Source organism: Sinocyclocheilus anshuiensis, unplaced genomic scaffold (genome assembly GCF_001515605.1).
Source record: "Sinocyclocheilus anshuiensis isolate Anshui unplaced genomic scaffold, SAMN03320099.WGS_v1.1 scaffold1317, whole genome shotgun sequence".
Lineage (NCBI taxonomy): Eukaryota > Metazoa > Chordata > Actinopteri > Cypriniformes > Cyprinidae > Sinocyclocheilus > Sinocyclocheilus anshuiensis.
This window is the reverse complement of record NW_015551117.1, coordinates 995257-1015702: the sequence shown is the minus strand read 5'-3', so window position 1 is coordinate 1015702 and position 20446 is coordinate 995257. Positions and strand designations below refer to the sequence as shown.

At 35.1% G+C, this 20446-nt stretch overlaps 1 protein-coding gene across 3 annotated transcripts in view; it reads right to left on the bottom strand.

Moving 5' to 3' along the window:
- piezo1 (piezo type mechanosensitive ion channel component 1 (Er blood group)) overlaps positions 1-20446 on the bottom strand; it is a 113306-nt gene that overhangs the window by 91721 nt on the left and 1139 nt on the right. The gene's annotated exons all lie outside the window — the stretch shown is intronic.

Genomic DNA, 20446 nt, shown 5'->3' with positions numbered 1-20446 from the left:
TTAGATAGATAGATAGATAGATAGATAGATAGATAGATTTTTTTTTATTATATTTTTTAAAAGTGCATATAAAAATGTGAAAAAAATAACATTTTGCACACAACTTCTTAAACTTTTTTTTTAATTCAAGCATTGTTTAAATCAATTCAATGAACTGATTGATTTTTAAATAAAAGTTATTTTTGGTTTCAGTTTTCAGCTAAATGAAAACTGTATTTCGGTTTCAGTGTTTCAGTGAAAAATTCATTTCAATACATCACTTCAATACAGGGTTTCACAGTGTTATGTTCGTATATCACACTAGAGGAAACTCCAGCCATCATTGGCAATATATGCTGTAATTGCCATGTCAGACTCACAGTCACACTTTCTCTCATGTAGCTGGCTGTCTTCCACCTCTGTTCACCTGAGCAGAGACCAGATTCACCACATTCCTCCAACAGGTCCAAAATGTCCCTCTCAACATTCACCTCATGCACCTCACTAGGTATGTTTACATGCGTTAAACCTGAATAAATCTGATCTGAATCTGATTTCAGATTCTGAAAGTTCTGTTTATATGAACCCTACACATTGCAATCCAATTCACATATTAATTTACATGTGCATTACTTGTATCCCAAACAAAACTTCAGCATGCACTATGCAGGCATGTCATCAGAGCTACCTTGGGTATAATTGTCATGTTTGCCTTGTTTACATACCTAAGAAGAATGTAAGTCAGAACAGAATATATTCAGGTCTGAATATAAAGAGAATATATTCACTGACCAGTTTGTAAACATACCCTGATTATTTCAGGTCAACAGCAACACTAACCCTTCCAATCTGATCAAAATTGCATTTGAATCGATCTCAATCAGATCGGCATAAAGGCTTCTCAGTCCGATTGAGGTTGCTAATGGATTATTTGGGTGCAAGAAAATGTAATGACTATAAGAACCAAAAAGTAAAGTGAGCAGAGTGTACATGTATCATATTTAGCGCTGACCTTCCACTGGAGGTCGCATTGGGGGTTAAGGGTCTTGAAGTAATTGTTCCCTGAAAAATAAAAAATTCTGCCATTATTCACAAACCACCATGTTGTTCCATACCCTTATGACTTTCTATCTTTCTTCTGTTGAACACAAAAACATAAGTTCAAAAAAAAAAAAAACCTACTGGTCATTTTCCCACCTGCAATTACAAAGAAATTTCAAGGGAAAAAATTTAATGTTCAAGGAAAAATATATATTTTCAGTGAAAATGAGCAATTTCAGATCTTACGTGATGAATGGTAGTAGACAGTGAAGCTCAAATGATCCACTGCCTGATATAGTTGGATACAGCAGTCAGTTAGGAATACATACTAGAAATCAACACTACACTGACCTGGCGACCTCTCATAATTTAATGGCTGTCAGTGTGAACACCCCTTAAGACCCAAGAATTTATAAGCCATTTAAATAACCAACCCTGGTATCTTAGTTAGCAGAGCTCTAGTCCCAGCTTCAGATGACATGCCCACGGGCTACCCACAAATCATCAGTAGCATACGTCACACAAAATTAGCAAGAGCTCTCTTAAAGCAGCAATCAGACTGGCTGGCTTTACACAACTGCTGGTTGTGAGGACACACAGCTTTATATCAGTCTGCCAGGATACAAAGTTATGTTCTCAAACTGCTACAATAAGCACTTTCGAGGAAGAACCATGCAGTTACTGGATTTGCCAGCATTTGCAGTGTTCATGGGACTGAGCAATTAATTTAAAGTAAAACTCTAAATTTCTATTTGAAAACTGAAGATTGTTGACGGCTATACAGAAGAAACAATTCAACACCTTTTTGAGAAAGTGTAGCACTTCAAGGATTAGTTAAGAGGAAGTATGTTAAATGTGCCTTCTCCATCCAGGGAGCCTCCAAAACACTGGAATTGAATAATTAAAGCTTGCTCAGCATGCATGTGTGAAGGAGAGTTTAAGTGTGATCTGCTTCCAGCAGTGCAGTTCCCAGAGAATAACTCTCCATATCTGGCATTACTACTGAGAGTTGTACTCTTTCTCTCTTTGATTCAGAAACACACCCTCAGAGCACCATCATGCATTTGGTAAAAACATTAGAGGAAAAGATTACTCATATGAAAGACAAAACTCCACAGTGCACTAGCTGGGTCACCAGAGAACAATCCCCATTTCCTATCTATTCTGAGAAAACATTTAGCAGTGGAATCTTTCTATTATATAAGAGTGAACTGATTTGAAATGATACATCATAGGGCCTTATGACTTCTGCGATGTGAAAGGAATCACAGAATTCTGTCATATAAATTGAATTTACAGAATAATGCGGAATGTCACTGAATTGGGCAAAATTTGGATGAATAAATCAATTGTAGGGCTTGTACACATGATCGAATAACAATATAGCATCTGTGAATATTGAACCTAGGACTGCTGTTTAAATATGAAGTCTTAGCATTTCAAAAACTCATCATAATCTTCATATCATCTACACACAGAAACTCAAATATCTTCACTACAACTTGACACAAAAAAATTGAATTGATTTAACTTGAAAAAATTACTTAAAAACTTGACAAATATATTATTAGTAGAATATACTTCTCAAAGTAATAATAATAATAATAATAATTAAAACTTTAAGGAACATAATTCATTATAATTCATTATAATTAACAGTAAACCCTTCTTTTAAATCACAACTCCAGAATAATTCAAATTTACATGTAATTTCTAGGGGAAATAATAATAATAATAATAATTAATTAATTTTAGTTTTAATAAATTAATAAATTGTTAAATTTTTATGAATTCAATTAATAAGACCCGTTTTCAGATTATTACAATTTAATTAAATTACTTCAAAACTTGATAAATATATTATTAGTAGAATATAGTTCTCAAAGAAATAATAATAATAATAAAAACTTAAGGAACATAATTCATTATAATTAACAGTAAACCCTTCTTTTAAATCACAACTCCAGAATAATTCAAATTTAAATGTAATTTCTAGGGAAAATAAAAATAATAATAATAATAATAAATACATTTTAGTTTTAATAAATTAATACATTTTTAAATTTTTATGAATTCAATTAATAAGACCTGTTTTCAGATTATAAAAATTTAATTAAAATGGAATCCAGAAAATGTTAAACAGAAAACAAATAAAACCGAAAAGAGAACTGGGGAAAAATTAGATGGATTTCATATCATTTTTGTTAAACTTTCAATTAATAGTTGTTAGATTGTATACATTTCATGATTTCAATTAATTAGACATGCCTTTCGATTGCTTTCAAAATTTAAAACCACCTAATCACACAAAATATTCAAGCAACCAAATAGCAATGTCTCACAACATCTTGGCAAATGCATAAACGTGCTAGTAACCACCCAAAACACACACACACACGCACACAAATATTAGGTGAAATATAAGGACATATAAAAAAAGTTTCCAGATCTAACCAGAGGAGTGAATTATTTGTGTGAGATGTCTGAAATTGAAACGTGTTAAGGATCCCACCATCTGAAGGGAAACATGAAACAGCAGCTCACAAATCATATACTATCATGACCTCCGGACCAGTCATACTCTGAAACTCTAACTGTCTCTTGGCAAGAGTGCCAGCCTTTCTGAAACTGTTTTTCAGTCTATAATTAGCATGTTAGCGCTTTGTAGGCACAGACACACTTTGTGCATACTTCCTCTCAAAACTTCCCTAGACTGAAGCAGGGCGACAAAGTGAAAGTAATTAGAATGATCAAATCTTTCATGCTGTCAAAGATTATCAAACTGAAACTTTTGTTGTCATATGCACACATTTACACTGTCAACCAATTCCAATTTTAAAATAATACCTGGCACAGATCGGATGTGTGCACAATTTTCATTAATGCTTGTGACAGATAGGTCTGGTCTGAAATCTTCACACACCACTCAGGTAAGTTTTGTCAATCAATGGGAATTCCCTTGTGAAAATTATGGAGGGAGTATGTGTATATGAGTTACAGAGTTGCATGATACTGAACTGTGACATACAAATTCCAACTTTTTTCTCAGAATTGTGAGATATGAGAACTCATAGATGTGTTATAAAGTCCAATTCTGAGGAAAAAAGACTTTTGTATTTCTTACAATTGCGAGTTTACTGTATATCTCACAATTCTGACTTTACAACTTTCAGCTACATGTTATAAAGTCAAAATTGTGAGATATAAATTCACAATTTTAAGAAAAATGTCAGAATTGCTAGACAAAGTCACAATTACCTTTTTTTGTTTTTATTCAGTGGCGGAAGCAAGGTTCCACAGTTTTTTTTTTCTTCCATACAATATCAGGTTCATGAGAGCCATACAATGTATTTGTGTGAGTAACAGACCAAAATTCCACCAATCATTTTTCCTTCTACTAAAAACTCAATCACACAAATCTTAGTTGAGGTTTGATGGCAAAACCATTGGTTTTCAGCTTATTTCAAATCAACCAAAAAACAAACAAAAAAAAAACTATTTTTCCCCTCAATAAGATTACTACTGGTTTCAGTTTATCAGTGTAACATCAGCTAGTTGACAAGCTTAATCATTAAAGGGGTCATATGATGCTGCTATGAAGAACATTATTTTGTGTATTTGGTGTAATGAAATGTGTTTATGTGGTTTAAGGTTCAAAAAACACATTATTTTCCACATAATGTACATTATTGTTTCTCCTCTATGCCCCGCCTTTCTGAAACACGTCGATTTTTACAAAGCTCATCATTCTGAAAAGCGAGGTGTGCTCTGATTGGCCAGCTATCCAGTGTGTTGTGATTGGCTGAATACCTCAAGCGTGTGACGGAAATGTTACGCCCCTTACCATATTGTTTGGATTTGAGACTTTAGTCTTTGCAACTTTACAGATCTTCTTTATGCACCAAGAGCTTGTAAGACTCCAAAGAGAAAGGAAAAATTGAAATCGCATCATATGACCCCTTTAAAGTCACCAAAAAATAAAAACTGGTCATTTTTTATATATTGCAAAATTTTCATGTGCCCTCATAATGTTTAATCACAATAACTTCCCCTCCCTCTTGCAACATCTCCTTCTCTGGTAACGTGTGTCTCGGCACGGGGGCGGGACGACTTGTCACTCACACAAAATCACAGCAATAACAAATAAGAACGATCAATTCCCAACAGACCAAATTAAATTCGCCCTACATTTTTTCTCATTCGAGAAGCCGTTTCACTCAGATATACATCACAATAGGGAAGAAAAGACTGGACATCAAACCAATTTCAAGTAAACTGAGATTATAAAATGCTTTCGCTTATTGGATAAAACATGATTTTTTTAAAGAAATAATAAAATATAAAAAATATAATTATCATCAATGGACAAGAAATGCATCCTAAATTGAAGAATGACTCATAGATGTTTTAAAACCTTGCACCCAAGCCAATTTTTATGGAGAATGATCTGATAGCAAGTCATATATGGACTGTTTTTATGGTGTTTTTTTTTTGTTTTGTTTTTTTGTTTTGGAGTTATTCTTATATACTTGACATACATCTAATTTTGTGTTCCACATAACCCTCCTGTTACCCTAAAATCTGGCAACACCTTTTCCCCATTGGGGTCCCCAGCAATTTAAACATCCAGAATGTGTTTTTTTTTGTTGTTGTTTTTTTTATTAAAAGGTTTGTGTCAGGTCATTTATGTCTTTGTTGACTACTTAAATAGGCCTTTAAATAAACTTGCTAGTATATAACAATTAAAACACCATACATATATATATATATATATATATATATTTGGTGTTTTAATTGTTATATACTATTTATAAGTATATTAAATATATTAAGTATATTTTTGTAATTTATAACAGTTGGAAAGAATAACAATTTTTTTTTTCAAGGATAGGAACACAAATTCACCTGTGAACACCTATGAAAAGTAAAAGTGTGCATTGTGTCAGGAATCGTTTTATGGGACTATGAGTGTTTTTTATGCAAATATGAGTTTGACAGAATGCAAACAGCATAGACAGAATATGAACAGCATTTTTTTCTCTACAGCCCACCAGAAGGTATATGCACTACTTTGCAGGGCGTATGATTGTGAAATTATCACATGTAATGTTATGGCCATGCAGTCCTTCAGCCATGTCTACCACCCTCATGCCCTGATTTTTTTCAGGTGCTTGTCCAGGGGATTTACCAATGTACACCTGCATATTCCAGGCATAGATTGACCGTGCGTCACATGCGGCCCATATTTTTATGCCATATTTGGCTGGTTTGCTTGGCATGTATTGTTTGAAGGGACAGCAGTCATGAAATGGATCCAGACATTCATCCACAGTGATGTGGGGGCCTGGATTGTAAAGAAAGGGTAATCGCTGGACCCACTTGTCCCATACATCCCATATTGCTGCGAGGTTGTCACGCTGTCGTCGGCCCTGTCCTGATTCTTTGTCATCGAAGCGCATGACACGGGAGAAAACATGGAATGTCTTTAGAGAAATGGTGGCTGGAAATATTGACCTTCCAGTGTCAGCATTTCAAAGGCTTGCTGTTGCTTCTTCTTTTGACTTGTACACTCCTGCCAAAATGAGCAACCCAATGTAGGCTAAGGCTTGCACGTCAGTCACATACAAAGTCCCCATACACCCTCCTCCCCTCTAAGTGTGTCATTTCAAGTATATTCTTTTCAAATGATGGTGTAATGAAAAGCTCAAATGCTGATTGTATATCCTGGACATGGCTGACAGCATATCTGGTGGACCCTGGAACCATTTGGATGACATTAGCAGCACTAAGCTTAACCTGTCATTCAAGTGGGGAGCGGGACCATAATAACTTTCCATTTTTGGAAGGTAATGAGTCTGCTGGTGGTTGAGAGACAACAGAAGGATCAACACTAGGAGTCTTATTCTCATCTGAGGAGGATGCCTCATAATCAGGGTCCTCCTCAACATTATCTTCTGTCTCAGACACATTCTCCTGTCACTTTCAATGTCAAAAAACTGACAAAATCTCATTGACAGAAAACCTTTCCTTAGAGGCCATTTTTAATAGAGAGAGAGAGAGAGAGAGAGAGAGAGCATAAAGAGAAAGCACAGAGCACAAAGAGAAATGGTTCAGAAGGCTTCTGTGTAAGCTTTTATATGTTTGCTTCTCTCCAGTAAACCACGAGAATGTTTTTTGTTTTCATTTTTTTTAATATTATGAATATACAAAATTATAGTGAATATTATAAAATTATAGCATGTTATAGTGACCATAATATCACCCAAAACAAATGTGTGTAAAATGTTGATATTTCATATGTTTTATACAGCTAAAAGAGCCTGGGGTTAAATTGACCCCAAAGAACACCGATGCTACAAAATGTGTAGCGGACATTGGAAAACATATGACCATTACGGAGTTGTCCCCATTAAATTAGGAAAAGTCATTAAATATGAAGATTTACAGACGTTAAACATTGAATGGGGTCAAATTGACCCCTAGGATAATAGGAGGGAATAACAGGAGCATTGAAACACCTTGAGGGAAAACAAATAATGACAGAATTTTCCTAGAGAAAAAAAAAAACATTTTGGCGGTGACCTTTTTTTTTTTTTTTTTTTTTTTTACATATTTAAGCACAGTGGGGTATGTTATGTGAATGTGAGTCTTTTTTGACGCCGCCCAGACATGGCAACATATCTAAACAAGTCTTGCCATGTGGAGTTTAGAGATAACACACCCGCATGATTACAACAGAGGAAATTGTCTCATTTTTACTTCTGTCTGCTGAACCCACGCTGATCTTTCTTGCTCACTTTCTTTGTTGAGTTCATGTACGCTCAATCTGACACACTAGTGCAGCCAAACACTTAGCCAGCCGTGTCAAAGACCAGCTTGGGGTGGACAGCTTGGACAATGTACCATCAGCCTAAATCTCAGCTCAGGAAGCACAATGAAGCAATTTTCCATGAAATGCTCTATAACAAAAGAAGAATTTGAACCTATCCCTCTCTTCCTTACTCTTATCAAATGCTGCTGTATACAAGGTCAGGTCACTACACACAAACTCAGCTGTGGGAAGTGAAAGCAATAATCAAAGGGCTTGTTGATGCAAGTATGAGGAATTTTGAGAGAATTCTTCATGCTTCAGCGGCGTGCATTTAACATTTTTTAGAGCATCATGACACAACAACTTTGACTTAGTGAGAGATATGACTATGCTACGAGTAATTTTATTTCTCAAGAACAATATAGGTCAAGGTCTAATTACATTCAAAATAATTGCAAATGCTAAAATTACGTAAATATCATTATGTAGAGTTTTTCTTTATATACTTTATTGCATAGATGCAGTAAAAGTGGGGCGGGGGAACAGGATCTGGGTATATCACAAACATGCTTGAGCATCATGATTCAAAAACATTGGCCACATGCACACTGTAAAGTTTCAGGAGTGAAAATGCATTTAAATACAGGAGTGAATCTTGTAAATTATCATTTTGTGTGTGAATGAAACTGGACCCACTCCAGAAATTGCAACGACTGATACCGAGGTCTCGTATGATATCCACTATTTTGTCATGTTTTGTTTATGTTTGGATGTGGGTCGGTGTGGGTTGCAACATTTTGGTTTTATATCCAGTATAAAGCATTTGGAGTTATTTAGGTTTATTACGATTGTATTCTTGTTTGCTGTTTTTTCTAGCAAGATCTGGCAGCACAAATGAGTCAATACATCTTTCCCTGTCTGATACGAGTTTAAATATGTCATTAACAACTAGTTCTTCAGTTCGCTTCTGTATACACTTCATACAATTTTTTGTAAATGTGGTTGTCACTACTAGAAATTGTCGGGGGTTAATTTACTCATAGAATGCAGTTATTGTGAAACAATATCACCCACTAAGGCCACATACACACTACAGCAAAATCCGGTTGTCATTTCATCTTTTAGTTTTTAATCCAGTTCTATACATATAAGTTCCCAAGAAATTACTGCAGTAACAGTCAGTAATGCAATAAATCAAATTTACTGTTACTGCTCTTCATTGTAAATGGTGTGAGACTGTAGATCCTCGTCTACTTCAGGAGATCAAAAAGTAAATTGGTGAGACCATAACAGGTGCAGACCTCACAATTTGGCAGAGTCGGCCTCCAGTGCACCCATGCTCCTCTGGCACGGTCCACATTTATCTGTTTACCGGTCTGATGCTGCCCACAGCAGGAAACTAAATTCCTCTTTAATGGCCACAACCCACAAACAGGATAATGTTTTACTGCCACTTCAGCAATAAAACTGGAAGGACAGCCTGAGCTACAGGATTTGTACTTACTGACTAAATATATATGTTTGATTTGGGACTTTACGGTATAAACCTCTGGCAGCAAAATTATATGAGGCCTGCTATCTCCATTCAGAACAGACTTACTAATTTTTAATGTAATTTTTAAGCGTAGGAAATGTTTGTAAAAGCAGTTTAAAATTTTGAGTCAATCAATCAATTAACCAATAAATACATTTCCAAAAGGGTTTATTAATGCATTTTTATTTTTATTCATTGATTTGTTTATTTTTTAACAGGAGGGCTTTGCAGACAAGCCTTTTCCATATACATGGGAAAAAAAATTATTTTAGCCTTTTTATGACAGTACCATCAATCATGTCATGAATCATGATCAGTGTTACATGTTATCTTATGTTACAAAATCAGCCTTTAAGGTGAATGAAAGACCTCTAAGTTTCATGATGGAATATGCAGCAAACATTTTTATCATGATCAAATCTATCCACACAGTCATGGGAAATTGAAAGTCTTTAAAAGGTGCTAGTTTCACTTGAGTGGGATGTGATAACATATTTTACATGAAACTTTGGCAAAATTACATAGAGTATCTGGCCATTTCCAGACTCATGCAGACGTTTGGGCTGTGCTGGTTTCTCGTCATCCTAAATTACATTTTTACAAAGCTAGCTGAGCAGACTAACTGTTTGCACGTCCAAAAACAGCACAAGTACCTTTTAAAGCCTCTGCCGTTAGGCTGAGAAATACCGCCACAAGCTCTCAGACGTTAATTACAGGCAACGCAAAAGCTTGGGCTATATTTTCAGCCATGCTCCACTTGGCAGAATTTGGCTGAGAGGGGGGAAAAGATACACATATAAAGAAAATGCAACTGTTATGATTCTATTTATGAGAATAAAATATTAAAAAAAAAAGATAAAATATTTGCATAATGGACTTTATAGGAGGGTTGAAAGTGATGATAAGTGTTCTTGAGTCAAAAACATGTTGATTTGTGTAATAATTTTTCCCGGCTTCAGGTTCACAAAGGCAAAGAATATTCAAACCATTGCAAGCTAAAGAAATTTTATATCTTATTTTATACAAGTCAGTTAAAATATGTTTACTTAGAAGACTTGATTGTTGCCCTACAAGAGACCTAGTGATGTAGGCATCTTTCCAAAGGTACAGAAGATTCAGACACCCATCTATATACAATAAAGCATAAACTGCCTTGGATACTGTATCCCACAAAGCAATGTGCTTGACATGTCTTTCCATTTTCAGTGTGACTGGTAGGGGTGGGCGCTATACTGGTATGAATGTGACAACCAGTATTATGTTGTTCCATGATATGGATTTTGCTATATCGTGGATACCGTTCTATATTCATGAATTCAAATTTTGCATTTATATTGTTTTGTTCAATTTGGTACACTTTCCAAATTTTAACACAAATGACAATTAAGAGTCGAGGCTGAACGTTTTTGTCCTCTGTGTGCAACGCCGTGCTACACAGGCATCAGTAATCAAACACATAGAGCATCGTAACAGACCAAATTAATAGAGCGCAAATCGCCTGCTCCAGTGGTTCCCAAACTAAGGGATAGTATACAGTGAACAGATTATTTTGCAAAAGAAACCTCTGCAGGGTGATAAAGACTACACTACATAATTTTTCCGCTTATGCGGCCACTTGCCTGATAAGTAAATAATTGAGCGCAAAATATTAATTTGACATTTTAATTACTTCAACATGACTCACAGTACCCGCTTGAGCGCTCCGTTATTAGTTGTAGCAGTTGTGTTTGTATCAATAACAGACCACTAGATGGAGCGATTGAAGAATCAGAGTTGTATTGCAGGGAGCCATGTAGAAATATAAATGAACGATGCATGGTTCTGCTCTAAGCATGAAAGAGTTTGTGAAAGGACTTCCAGTGCCAGGAAACGTAAAGCAGATTATGAATATAATTGAAAATATTTTTCTCTACAAAAGGGGGACCTGGCAGAAAAAGTTTGGGAACCACTAGCCTACTCAAACACACAAACAATGGAAAAACAATGGCACAATAAAAAAAGACTTTTCAGGTCTCTGTCCAATCCCTCACTTTTTCTAGTTATATAAGGTTAATATATTTTGCCTATAATTTTTAGGCAAAATATCACAATATAATATCGATGTCACCTGGACAGTGTAAAATATCGTGATATGAATTTTAGCTCATATCGCCCACCCCTAGTGACTGGAAGTAATATCAACTGTATTTTTTAATATCTCTTTTGATTTATTTTTTACACAAAACTGGAACCATTAATTATTACTGAGACACCATTCCCTGTTTATTGTTGGTTACTGCCAGTGTTCAAAAAAAGTAATCCACTACAAATTACTAATTACTTCTTTAAAATTGTAATTTGATTACATTACTGATTACTGAATTTAAAAAGTAATCAGATTACTAATTACTTTACTTTCAAGTTTACTTTACTTTTCAAGTTATTAAACTTAAAAAAATACACTACAAAGTTTAACTCATAGTTCTTTCATAGTTTATTGCAATTTAATATTGACTGAAAAATTATAAAAGTATTATTTTTATACACTTGCAATAGCAACAAAACCTTTTTTTGTTTGGTTTTGTAAAATAAAGAAAACAAATAGGGTCCGCTTTCTGCCTTCTCAGTCTCCACGAATATCTTCCTGAAACGAGTCACTCAAATGAACGAAAATGACATGAGAAATATATCTAAAGAAAGCTTGAAGTGTCTATTTTTAAATGAAGTAAGTCTTGTCGAAAACAAATATTCTATGATAAAAAAATCTATATGAAACCAACGCTAAGTACAGTCTTTCCCGTCTGAGCTCACCTATATTATGTGATCACACCCATCGTGCGCTATAAGATAATCATCCACGCAAAACCAGGCTTGAGACACGCGAATATGTAAATGCGCACATCACCTCCGTAAACAAAGAAAGATTAAAGTTCATCTCGGCTACTTTTCATTTTTGGAGGAATAAGCCTTGAATTTACCTCAGAAGAAGAATGTGATGCGACGTGGCTTAATCCAGCGGATCTCATTCTGATGTGTCATTTATTTTTACATAGTTTTACTGTGACATAAGCTTGTACACATTCGCTTGTTGAACTTTTCCCAAACTATAATGCCAGACTAAAATGTGTGAAATCGAGTGCAACATTTTGAAATATGATTCTTTCATTAGATCTAAATGTTGTAGGACTCGTCTGCATTTTAGCTCGCAATCTCCGGTGATGTATTAAAGGGCATACTGATGCGCAAAACATGATTTTTACTTCATATTTTTTAACACTGCATTTGTAACTTAAGTAACGTAATTTTATTGACATTAGTAACTGCAATCTAGTTACATAAATTTAAAATGTAACACATTACATTACTGCGTTACCAGGAAAAGTAATTAGAATACAGTAATGCGTTATACCCAACTCTAGTTACTGCATTTGGTTGCACATATTATTTAGGCATAAGCAGTGCACTAGCAGCCTACTGCATTCCCAACATATCCAAACACACCCGATCCAGGTCAGTGAACCCTCTTCTAATGAGCTGATTCAGAAGTGTTAGATAAGGGAGACATTCAGTGCTAAGGGGCGGCCCAGGAGCACAATTGAGAAACACTGTCCTAATGGAGAAATGCCAAATATTTAGGCTAAACGCTGCATTAATACCTTACTCAGCACAAAAGCATGTCTTCACAAAAACATCATTATGCAATTGCATAGCCACAATGTCTGTAGCTAAGGAAGGTTGGGATTTTTGTAAAGTAACATAGGTATGGCTGCAATTCATAGGGGTGATTAGGTTTCATATTTGTTCCTTATGTTTGTACAACAGCCAAAGAAAATGAATTGCAAACACCTTTCCCCTCAAGATTTCCTCATATTCCATCAGTTATAAAAGAGTTCTCAGTAAGATATAAATAAATGACAGTAGGTATGTTTACTTGGCACTAATTTCCATCAATTCTAATAAATCAAATCCAATTTCAGATTCTGAAAGTATTTATATGAACCTTAAACTTTGCAGACTGATTTACATGTGCATTACATGTATTCTGAACAAAACTTTTGCACATGCGCAGTGCATGCTCATCACAACACTTTACACATGGTATTTATGAATCCGATTGAGGAAATAGTCGTATTCATTTGCATACTTTATTTTTATCCTATTGAGAGTATTTCAGGTCCCTGATTGAAATTTAATTTGGATCAAGCTCAACTGGATCAACTGAGGTGTTTACACTAAAAGCTTTTCAGCCCGACTGAGCCATCAATGCAATTATCAATGTATTATTTATTTGCTTATAAACACAGCTAGTGTGAAAAATTAGTATACAAGTTAGCATGTACACAAAAATTGGGTTGCATGCAACCAGTGTGCACAGACATTTGCAGACAGTCCTAATGACGAAAATTACATCATGCAGTGCATGGACCGTCGCAGAACACGGACAGCCAAAGTATACTTTAGCTTTTATATAACTTAACTATTCAGCATATACTATACTTTATGAAATACATTACTGCAAAAAGGTTTAACAGTTGTAACTGTGCTCCAGTATTACTTGTATTTTCATTACTGTGTGGGAAGTCCTGTACACAGGTGAAGGAAACACAAACAATCATGTGTATTCTGTTCAGGAGGTCTACAGACTACAATGATTAGCGTCTCATGCAGAAATGACTGCACACACACACTCATTCACTTGTAACAATGGGCCTTAAAACAGATTGACCTTTCAATTGTTGGTGGAAGCCCTGAGCCACCGCACTCCATCAGCATGACGTGTATCCTGTTTTGATGGAAAATGGTCACTTTTCCAGTCATCGGGTTGTTACAGCTATAGCTTACCGAGTTGCGTAGTAGTCTGGGATGATAAACAGCCCAGTCAGGGGTGATCTATCAGATTTTTACGGGTGTGCAGTGTTTCATTGCTCTGATAGGCAGTGCAAAGAAAGATCAGCATATTCGAATTTTTTGAAGGATCATGTCACTTGGCTAATGGCTGATGAAAATTCAGGCAGTGCAAAGAAAGATCAGCATATTCGAATTTTTTGAAGGATCATGTGACTTGGCTAATGGCTGATGAAAATTCAGCTTTGCGATCACAGGAACTATTTTAAAATAAATTAAAATTAGTGCTATCAAACGATTAATCGCTATTAATCGCATCCAAAATAAAAGTTTTTGTTTACATAATATATGTATGTGTACTGTGTATATTTATGATGTATATATAAATACACATACAGTATATATTTTTAAAATATTTACATGTATATACATTTCTATATTTATATTCTTATATTTTATATTATATATAAATATATAATATAAATAAACTTACCATATTTTTCTTAAATATATACACGCATGTGTTTGTATTTATATATACACACATAATAAATATACACGGTATACACACACATACAGTATATTATGTAAACAACATTTTTTATTTTGGATGTGATTAATTGCGATTAATCGTTTGACAGCACTAATTAAAATAGAAAACAGTTCTTTTAAATTGTAATAATATGTTCACAATATTACTATTTTGACTATTTTTTGATCAAATAAATGCAGTCTTGGTGAGCACAGGAGACTTAAACATTAAATAATCTTTATTATTTCAAACTTCTGACAGGTAGTGTACAAATAAGTAAATCACTTCAGACGAATCTATGATAAGTGCCTCAGATCCTTAGAAGAGCTGATTCAGACCCCAAACAGGTATTGATTTGTGGCCATTTAAAAGTAAAACACCATATCCTAAAAAGAAATGACAACTAAGTACATTTTCTGTCTCCACTGAAAGCAAAAAGAAAAAGAAAAAAATCTAAGCAAATGTTTATTATTCAATTAAGTGGACTAGAATTTTTGACCAATGATATTTCACTGTGGGCAAGGCTAAATAGAATGACCCGACAAACATAAAAACCAACTGCATGTCTTTCTGCCTGACAGAGACAGTACATACAATATGAGACCAAACTCTGGTAGAAAAATTAATGGGAGAAATTATAAATATTAATATGGTGGCCAATGGCCATAGAACACGTTGTCCTGCCTTTCATTTAAGGTCATGATGTAACAAAACATGACAGATGTTTTTCCTCCATATTATGACATACATCCAAGTGAAAAGAAAAGAAAACTGTAGGGTGAGGACTTGGTTCTATCCCTCAGTTGTTGATTAGATTTTGACAGAAAATTACAAAATATACCCCCCCAAAAAAAGAAAAAAAAGATACATATCTGTCCCAGAGTGTCAAGACGGATAGCTGTGAATGGACTTTGACTTTGGCTTAACTAGTCAGGACAAAAACTAAGATTAACATAAAAGAGCACCTGTATAATAATCTTCATTTTAATTATGAAATTAGGAGTGCAAAATACAAAAGTGGTCAATTAAATCTGACACTTCCATGAACATATTATTGTGGTCAGAACATTCTATGTCACACTAATCAACAAAAACAAGGCAAATCATTAGCATATTTATCACCTGCTATTTATCTCCACTAATTAGCAACAATAAACACATACTTAATCTCTGTCTGGTGGAACTTCAGAAGGGACCAAGAATGAGTGAATAATGATTTAATCACTGTTTGATAAACACTTCTGCATCACATAAACTTACTAACTCATTAATCAGCCAGTTGATTGCATCTGCAATAATACATTAATGGAATATTACAATAATAACTCCCGACTCAATATAACTTGTAATGCAGCTGCCTCTTTTTACAAATGATCTGTGCACCCTGACTGAATCTAACAAAGACATGTCAGAATCATATTTCACTACAAAACTAAAGTTTACAATTATAATAATGTATTATGTAATGAAAGATAATATAATAACAAAATGATGTCTTGGATTTTTTTTTATGGTAATAAGAACTTGGCAGACAATGCAAAAAATATGGTTCATTATATGGTTCATTCTAATACAAACAAACAAACAATAAATAAATAAAGTATTTATTATTAACTATGACCTGGACATGTTTTTTATTTTTTTAAGTTATATCTATTTATGTTTTTTTTTTTTTTGAGAGGACAGTGTAGAGATGACAAGAAATGATTGGGGTAGAAAGTGGGGAGTGGGATCAGCAAAGGACCTCAAGGTGGGATTTGAACTCGGGTCGCTGTGAGTGCAGTTGCGCTATATGTCGACACACTAACCATGAGGCTATCAGCGCCGACGACCTGGACACGGTTGACAGGTTTCATGTGATTTTCCCATGAAGGCTAAATCACACTCCAAATAGTATATCAGACACTGTTCTTCTAGGGAACTGTACATGTAAAACACACACACAATACATGTTATGACAAGAATTTCTCGAATCACATTGCACCATCACTTCTAGGTATTTCCCTAGCTATATCATGAAGAGCATTTCCTCTGGTCTGATCACAAATAGCACTTTTCTTGGAGACCAGAGAACTATTTAATGCCTTTCCCCGAAGCTATATGAATATTCTATGAATTGTTAAAGAAGATGAACCACAAATCTGCAGAGCTCTGTAAGGTAGAAAGTTGATACACTGAGAGCGATGAATAGCTCTTAAATTGTTGATGTGGCTATGGTTTGAGATTGTTTCTGGGCAAAGTGTGCTGAATTAGCCGTCTCATTAATCATTTCACAGAACATAAGAAAACAGCAGCACACTGGCTACAAGTGAAGTTTATTTATGGACTAGTTACTAATGGTTAACTCTACTAAAACTCCACAGGGTATAACTGTAAGCCACAATGTACACCTACTGTTGCACTGTTAATGACGAAGAGTGATTAAGCTTGCCCGAAAATATTACTCATTTAGATGATTTATGAGGCGACAGGCTTGCACAACAAGAGTACTTTTCCCTTGAGTGGGTATTCCCGTAAAACACACAAAGTATCAATTACACCTAATGTGCATCTTTTGTCCATTCATTTGTTGCAGAAGCGCTAAAAAGCTTCCTGTGTTTGTCAGGAAGTGAAAAAGAGAGAAATTAAATGCGTTCATCTTATTCAGTCCAAAATAACTTCATATCACAGCATGATTTGGATTTTTTTATCCAAAATCAGTCATTTTTGGATTTATACTTTTTCCCAAGTAGGAACTTCCCAGGAGTACTTCAAGGCAGCATAACAGTAGGTGTAAAGCAGAACGAAAGGAACCCACTCAATACTGCCCAAAATGCAAATAGGCTCTGCAGATTTGGGGGTGTAAAATGTACAGCAGTGTGGTTGTCCATGACTGCTTTCTATGCACAGTGAATAAAGGCATCATATTTATGCACAATAAAAACCTGCTTTATTTATCCGAAGGATACATGCAGTGTCAAATCTTTTTGTAAGCCCACAATGAAAAAAACAAACTAATTCTCCTAATTCAACCTTAAAACTTAAGTTAATTTATAGTCAAATTTGCTATACAAGTCATATCAACTCCTTTTTATAAAGCCTTGTGTAACTAGAAGCTGAAATTAGTTAAATTATTATGATCTGTTAAAGTAACAGAAAAACATGTTGCCATGACTGACAGATTCAGCACAATCAGCAGACTTTTAAACTGCTGGCATTACTAGTTGTACCTCACGACTAGTTAATAGCTAGTGTTTTTTTTTTTCCCCCAAATTGAGCAATTCATGACTTTTTGATAAGTTTCTCCTTGCTCTGATGTCAATCCATGCCAGTGGACATGTACGGAAATACTTTAAGTATGAAGTATTTAATATTTTCCCCAGGCCTAAAGTACGCTGGACTGAAACCGCAAAAAGGATGTGAATTTCTGTGTTGTTGTCTTTCTCACTTTCAGATCTGGCAGTAAAACAGCACAGATCCCTTGAGCGGGTACAAAAGGTCCAAAGTGAGAGGCATGCTGGAAGGCCTGAGCCATCTCAGGTCTCTTCAATTCTTTCAGTGATGCACACTTTCCGGCCTCAGGCCAAATTCAGGCATGCCAGTTTCCTTAGGGGCGCACTGAGGCTTTGTATTGTGACAGCATACTGGTTAGTGTGGTGCTGCTAACACACCCAGGTTGTGTGCTTGCCCTACTTTAAAGTAGAAGAACGTGCAACAGATCCATTCAGAAGACAGAAATAAGCCAAAATCCATGCTAGCTACTTCTTATTAGGGTTCAAATAAAAGATAACTGTTTACATGCAGGTGCGAAAAGTTAAACAGTTGCCACTGAAGACCACGTGGAGAGCTCAACAAATCTGGTTGACCGCATGCGTGAGTCTGAGGAGAACCCGAGGCGTTCGTGGCACGTTGCGATTCTTCCTGTGTGCCACATGAGTCCCACATGACACAAGAAACCACATGTTCAAACAATATCCTGTCAACAGACTGTGCCTCTGGCTAATCTTTACCTGCCTGAGATAGTTTTATATGTGCTGTTTATGAAACAAGGCAGGATTTCAGCCTATAACATTCTCCTGCATTTTATTTACAGTCAGGGGAGAAATGTTAAATATAGAAACCTGTCTGGCCTGACGGCAAACAGAGGCTTTTCACACTATGCTAATGTTTATGTCAAGGTTTCATACTTTTAGCACAGATTTAACTGCAGTACTAACAACTAAATATGTTACTAAACATAAACAGTGTGTTAAGAGTTGTTTAGCGAACTGTTTATCAATACATCCAATTCTGAAGTAAATTATGCTTGACTAATTAAATATCCTTGCATATGACAGTCAGTAAAATAGTCAGTAAAATAGTCATAAAAGTCAGTAAAATAGTCATAAAAAGACATTCACAACTCATTTTTCTTCCTTTAAGGTGCTTTTCTAACTGTAGAATGAGATTTGATTTTTCAATTGGGAATAGATCAGGGCAACGTTTCCCTAAAGGCTGGAATACACTAGACGACTTTTGCCCAGATATTTGCCCCAAATTGCAGTCTGGATGAGCTGACGCTTGTTTCTGAAAGTCAGAGCAAGTCTGCAGATTTCGAGCAGTCAGAGTTGACAAATTTCACAAAAAAATTGTATGATAGGCACAGACTCGGATATTTTAGTTTCAAAATATAACTCCATCTTGTTGAAGGATTTCAAAAATGTTTTATATTTTGAGTCGATTTTAAAACACTTGTTTTTATTTGTCATGCATCTACTAGCAAATCAACGTATGTTTACACATTTTCTTATTTGCAAATCATATGATGTCTAATTTTTTAAGTCTATTCAGATTTGAATATTTATGTAGTGTATTCCAGACAGAAGATCGTAGAGACCACTGGATTTACTTGGTTTCAGAGATTTTTTGTCGTGTATATATATATATATATATATATATATACACACACACATATATATCATTTACTGGAGTGTCAGGTACAAGACAGCCCCACTCAGATGCTATATGAGATTCATATGGGCTAATTCAGTCAATGTATATAGGCCCCACCATAAAATGTAAATCAGGTTACATGCCAGACTTCTCCATATAATATTATTAGCATTGTAAATCTGAAAATAAGAATGTTAACCCAGGGATTACACATGTGCCGTGTGAAATTACAGGATTAATTAGCAACCCAGTAAGAACAATGACCTTGGGTTAACAATTTCAAGTGTGAAAAGCCCATAATTTGACTCTTCATGGGAGATGAGCCTTAAACACCACAAGCATGAAAGTATTTGTGCTCGGTAGAATGTAAGCAAATTATGCAGGAAAAAAGAACTGTGAGAGGAGACAGTAAAACAGGTCTGAGAAAGAAAACAGATGTGAGTTGCAATCCAGGCAGCAGGAATGCATGATGCATCCTTAAATAAGTTTAGGCCCAGAGGAAGCGAGCGGCTCGGGCGTGTGTGCTAAACAAACACCTGAATGAGGTGACAGCGGGACACATTCAAGCAATGAAGCTGATGTGCAAGAGCGAAACTATTGTGTGTTTTTACCATCCAATCAATGTGAATGTAAAGTATGTATATGCATCCAATCAATGTGATTGGATGGTAAAATATGTAGCTGACATGACACACACACACCTGCAGATTTATCTATCATATGTTTCACCTGATATAAAATATGTGCAGCTTTTATAACCACATATGAGCCCCAAACTTTTTTTTTACTTAAAACTTATGTTTTATGTTTTATA